The 6,005-nt window shown below is 50.3% G+C and overlaps 1 protein-coding gene across 1 annotated transcript in view; it reads left to right on the top strand.

The window, feature by feature from the left end:
• Positions 1–6,005, top strand: part of SH3GL1 (SH3 domain containing GRB2 like 1, endophilin A2) — a 208,481-nt gene that overhangs the window by 114,280 nt on the left and 88,196 nt on the right. The gene's annotated exons all lie outside the window — the stretch shown is intronic.

Below are 6,005 nucleotides of genomic sequence, written 5' to 3'. Positions count from 1 at the left end.
CCCTCCAATCGAGGCTCGGGGTGGGGCCTGGGAAGTAACGGGATTGGGCCGCTGCCTGGGCACGCGGGGCGGGGGGGGGGTAGTGGAGGGGTGTGACCCGGGGGATATGTGTGGGGAGGGGCCGAGGGGAGTGTAGGTGCGCGGGGTGAGGGGTCTAGGGGCTCTGCGGGGGGAGTATGGAAGCGAGGCGGGATGGGGGGGGAGGAGCCGAGGAGCCACGGGGGGAGAATGGGGGCAGGGAGGGGAGTATAGTGGACATGGAAGGGATCTAAGAGGAGTGATGGGGCAATAGAGAACGGGGGGGGGGTATGGTGGACTAAAGGGCATGGGTTATAGAAGGGAATTCTGGGGTGAAGAGGGGACTATGGGGTATTGAATAGAGAGGAAGAGGTGATTACAGGGGCTATAAAGTGAAGGAGTATGGAGGCATGAGGGGTATAGATGGGGTAAGGGGTATAGATGGGGTATGGAGGCATGAGGGGTATAGATGGGGTAAGGGGTATAGATGGGGTATGGAGGCATGAGGGGTATAGATGGGGTAAGGGGTATGGAGGCATGAGGGGTATAGATGGGGTAAGGGGTATGGAGGCGTGAGGGGTATAGATGGGATAAGGGGTATGGAGGCGTGAGGGGTATAGATGGGATAAGGGGTATGGAGGCGTGAGGGGTATAGATGGGATAAGGGGTATGGAGGGGTGAGGGGTATAGATGGGGTAAGGGGTATGGAGGCGTGAGGGGTATAGATGGGATAAGGGGTATGGAGGCGTGAGGGGTATAGATGGGATAAGGGGTATGGAGGCGTGAGGGGTATAGATGGGATAAGGGGTATGGAGGCGTGAGGGGTATAGATGGGGTAAGGGGTATGGAGGCGTGAGGGGTATAGATGGGATAAGGGGTATGGAGGGGTGAGGGGTATAGATGGGGTAAGGGGTATGGAGGGGTGAGGGGTATAGATGGGGTAAGGGGTATGGAGGCGTGAGGGGTATAGATGGGATAAGGGGTATGGAGGGGTGAGGGGTATAGATGGGGTAAGGGGTATAGGTTGACAGGAATAAAGAGGGTGGTGTATATAGGTGTATTGGGGAAGGAGGGAGAGGATAGAATAGAGGGATGGGCTATAGCAGGGTCTCAAACTGGGGGTTGGGACCCTTCAGGGGGTTGTGAGGTTATTACATGGGGGGTTGCGAGCTGTCAGCCTCCACCTCAAACCCCGCTTTGCCACCAGCATTTATAATAGCGTTACATATAAAAAAGTGTTTTTAATTTATAAGGGGGGGTCTCACTCGGAGGCTTGCTGTGTGAAAGGGGTCACCAGTACAAAAGTTTGAGGACCACTAGGCTATAGGGAAAAGGAATAGTATGATAGTATGGAGGGTTTTACAGTGCAGGGTTGAGCTATCTCGGGAGATGAGAGAGATTAGAAGAGAGATGACCTAGCATATGTATTTGTCATTGTTGTATCCCTTTAATGCCCCTTCTTACTGCTTTGCTCCATTTTATTCCCTCCACTTCCTTGTCTTGTTTTTGGCTCAGCTGAGCATTACCTTCCCCAGGCTTTCCGGTCTGCTCTGAAGCACTGATTCTGTTGGGAGGCTGATCCGCTCTGTGATGGGCACGGTGTAAGAACCCATACAGACAGATCACTGTATTCTGGGGCATTTCCCAGGCTGGTTGCCAGGGGATAATAATATGTAGCTCTTCTTACAGGATAAGGGGGTTGTACAGGTGACAATGGGGCAGAGTTAGAATGGCATCCTTCACCTTTGCTGATAGTGTTTGACATTAATTGCACAAAGACCCTCAAAATTAAACACAATAATAATTAGGAGGTCCCTTCTGGCCTGAAAATTATTAATTTATAATTAAAGACTCCTATATATATCCAGAAACCTGCAGCAGTGGGAGAAAGGACCTTCCGATTCCTGTCACCAGAGGTGCTATGGAACTGAATTGTTTTCTTTGTCCTGTTTAAATGATAAGCCTCTAGACCAGGGGTTGGCAACCTTTCAGAAGCGGTGTGCTGCGTCTTTCTTTATTCACTCTAATTTAAGGTTTCGCGTGCCAGTAATACATTTTAACGTTTTTAGAAGGTCTCTTTCTATAAGTCTATAATATATAACTAAACGATTGTTGTATGTAAAGTAAATAAGGTTTTTAAAATGTTTAAGAAGCTTCATTTAAAATTAAATTAAAATGCAGAGCCTCCCGGACCGGGGCCAGGACCCGGGCAGTGTGAGTGCCACTGAAAATCAGCTCGCGTGCCGCCTTCGGCACACGTGCCATAGGTTGCCTACCCCTGATCTAGACTAGGGGTAAGGACTATGTCTTCCCTGGTCTTGTTATGGTGCTGAGTGTAACACACTGGCTTAGTGCAGGTAATCGTGTCTCCCTCTAGTGACTGGCTCTAGCAAGCATAAGAGCCTGCTTCTGATAACTAAACAGGTTAGGTCTGACTCCAATACCCATTCAAACTAGTGGGATTCTTGAATGAGCACTGGAAAAAAGTGGCAGCAGCAGCTTGTGTGTTCAGACCCTTATGCTACACCCACTGAAGTCCATTGAAACCCACCGACAACTTCAATAGGTGCACGATTAAGCCCACAGACCCCGATTCAGGAAAGCATCTCTTCAGGGCCTGAATGATGAAAGTGCTGAGTTGACCCCTCTTGACAAGTGTAGTGTCTGTATGCATCTGGCCACATTTCATTACACTGACAATGCTCAATAAATACAGTAATACGAATAACAATAGTTAATACTTAAAGAGACAGCTGGAGAAACAAAACATAGGCTCTACAAGTGTGACAACATTGTCAACAAGCAGTTACAAAACTTAATTATAGAAATATAATCACACTGCTAAAAAAAATCAGTTAAAACCGTTTGGATTTGAACATTCCTCTGTAATGTCTGCAGCCCAAATGCAACAGCGTTGGGCTAGTACGTGAGAACCAGAAAGTGAAACAGAGTAATGTATTTTCCAAGCCCAAGCAGAGTAAAGTGCAAAAAGCATTTGTAAATTAGAGTTTTAATATTAATTAGGCCAGATTCTGGCTCTCGGGACTTGTCTTCATATACAGCACTACAGAGGCACCAGTGCAACCACGCCACTGTAGCACTGTAGTGAAGATGGGCCAACAGGAGAGCTTCTTCCGGCCACATAGTTATTCCACCTCCCAGAGAGGTGGTAGCCATGTCTTCAGAAGAAGCTCTCCTGCCAACATAGCATTGTCTACATAGGGGGTTAGGCTTGTTCATATCTCCGAGCAATGTAATTATACTGATCTAGGTCTGTAATGTAGATCTGTCCTTAGTGACAACACGGCTTTCAAAAGGAAGTTGCAACAAGTGAATTTGTCTTTTCTGGTTTTAATAACCCCAGGTAACGGGTTAAAATGCTGGTAAGGGAATTTCCTTCTTTAATATATGGGGCCAGATTCTGCACAGTTATACTGATGTAAACCCAGAGTAACTCGGCTGAAGCCAGTGAAGTTTATACTACTGTAATCAAGAGTAGAATCTAGTCCCATATATTTTATACTTGATTGTATCCCTTTAATTCCAAAGTACAATAGAACATATCTTTGTAAATCTGTCCTTCATTGCATAATGCCAAGAAAGGAACAGATAGCACTGAACGGAATTGGGCATGGTCTACACACAAAGGTGCACTGGTTTATTTAAAGGTATATTTTGAAATCTATTAGAACATAAGAATGGCCATACTGGGTCAGACCAAAGGTCCATCTAGCCCAGTATCCTGTCTACCGACAGTGGCCAATGCCAGGTGCCCCAGAGGGAGTGAACCTAACAGGTAATGATCAAGTGATCTCTCTCCTGCCATCCATCTCCACCCTCTGACAAACAGAGGCTAGGGACACCATTCCTTACCCATCCTGGCTAATAGCCATTAATGGACTTAACCTCCATGAATTTATCCAGTTCCCTTTTAAACGCTGTTCTAGTCCTAGCCTTCACAACCTCCTCAGGCAAGGAATTCCACAAGTTGACTGTGCGCTGTGTGAAGAAGAACTTCCTTTTATTTGTTTTAAACCTGCTGCATATTAATTTCATTTGGTGACCCCTATTTAGTTAAACCAGTGCAAAAATTTTAAACCTACTGCTTTAGCTAATGTTGATTCCAAATCGATTTAAGCTAAATTGATACAGGTCAAGATTAAGTGGCTTCAAGAGAATCTACACAGGAGTTTGCACTAATTTAAGTAAATTGATGTTAAAACTCATTTTAGTTAAACTGGTGTAATTGCTATGTGAAACTCTTAGAAACAGCAAGCCGAATTCAGCAACCATATGAAAGCTGTTGAAAGTTGACATGAGGTGTCAACAAAAAGAAGCATGCGTGTGTATCACTTAGGCCATGTCTAAATTAGCAGTTATGTCGGCAAAACTTTTGTGGCTCAGGGGTGTGAAAAAAACACTGTCCTGAGTGACATACGTTTTGCTGGCATAAGCGCTCGTGTGCACAGCGCTATGTTGGTGGGAGACAGAGCTACCGCTGCCCGTTGAGCTGGTTTTATGATGTTGAGGTGAGAGCTCTCTCCCATCTACACGAGCTCTCTGACAGCGGCACGGCTGTATTGGTACAGCCATGCCGCTGTAAGCTTGTAGGTGTAGACATAGCCTTAGTGACAACTTGTCTAAACTATCTGGATGTCCCAGTGAGGAGCATAGATTTACACAATGAAAATATCCACACCCTTTATTTAAAAAATATTTACATAGCAATTCTCCCCCTGGGGAGAGGATGAGTGAAAGAAAGAATATCATATGACAGATGTTAATCATGTTGCTTAATGCATGACTGGAAGGCATTCAAATACTGACATGATGATGGGGAATTATGAACCTATGTAGAGTAGAATAGAATAGCATCTAAAAGCAAGGGGGGGGGGAGTGTGTGTGTGGGGGAAAGGGATGTGGTGATGTGTGGGGGAAGGGACAGCGAGTTGGGAGAGGGAAGGGATGGGGCGGTGGGTGGGGGAAGGGATGGGTGTGGTGTGATGGGGTGGAGGAAGGGACGGGGAGTCGGTCAGGGGAAGGAATGGGGCGGTGTGGGGGTGGGGGAAGGGATGGGGAGTCAGGCAGGCAAAGGGATGGTGTGTGGGGGTGGGGGAAGGGATGTCGGCAGGGACAGGGAGTCAGGCGGGGGAAGGGACAGGGAGTGGTGTGTGGAACTGAGGTGGGGGCAGTGTGTGTGGGAAGGGATGGGGCGGTGTGTGGGGGTGGAGTGGGGGAAGGGACGGGGGTGGTGTGTGTGGGTGTGTGGAGAGGGAGGGGTGGTGTGGGGGTGTGTGGGGAGGGATGGGGGATGGTGTGGGGGGAGGGGCGGTGTGGGGGGGAAGGGATGGGGATGGTGTGGGGGAGGGGTGGTGTTGGGAGAAGGGGTGGGGGGAGGGGTGGTGTGGGGGTGTGTGGGGAGGGACGGGGGATGGTGTGGGGGGAGGGACGGTGTGGGGGGAAGGGATGGGGACGGTGTGGGGAAGGGGTGGTGTTGGGAGAAGGGGTGGGGGCAGGGACGGGGTGAGGTGTGGGGGAAGGGGCGGGGGGGGTGTGTGTGGGGGAAGGGATGGTGGACGGTATGGGGGGGAAGGGGTGGGGGGGAAGGGATGGGGACGGTGTGGGGGAGGGGTAGTGTTGGGAGAAGGGGTGGGGGCAGGGACGGGGGGCGGTGTGGGGGGAGGGGTGGTGTGGGGAGGGACGGGGGACGGTGTGGGGGAGGGGTAGTGTTGGGAGAAGGGGTGGGGGCAGGGACGGGGGGCGGTGTGGGGGGAGGGGTGGTGTGGGGAGGGACGGGGGACGGTGTGGGGGAGGGGTAGTGTTGGGAGAAGGGGTGGGGGCAGGGACGGGGGTGTGTGGGAAGGGCCGCGCAGGGCCCAGGACTAGGGTAAGAAGAGACCGGCCCCACCCCGGCCTCGCCGCCAGCGCTTGGCGGACCTCTCGCACCATAGAGAGGCGAAGGGAGGCCTAGTGCGCCCTTGCCGGGT

This window comes from Emys orbicularis, chromosome 24, assembly GCF_028017835.1.
Source record: "Emys orbicularis isolate rEmyOrb1 chromosome 24, rEmyOrb1.hap1, whole genome shotgun sequence".
Lineage (NCBI taxonomy): Eukaryota > Metazoa > Chordata > Testudines > Emydidae > Emys > Emys orbicularis.
This window is presented reverse-complemented; position numbering and strand designations above follow the sequence as displayed.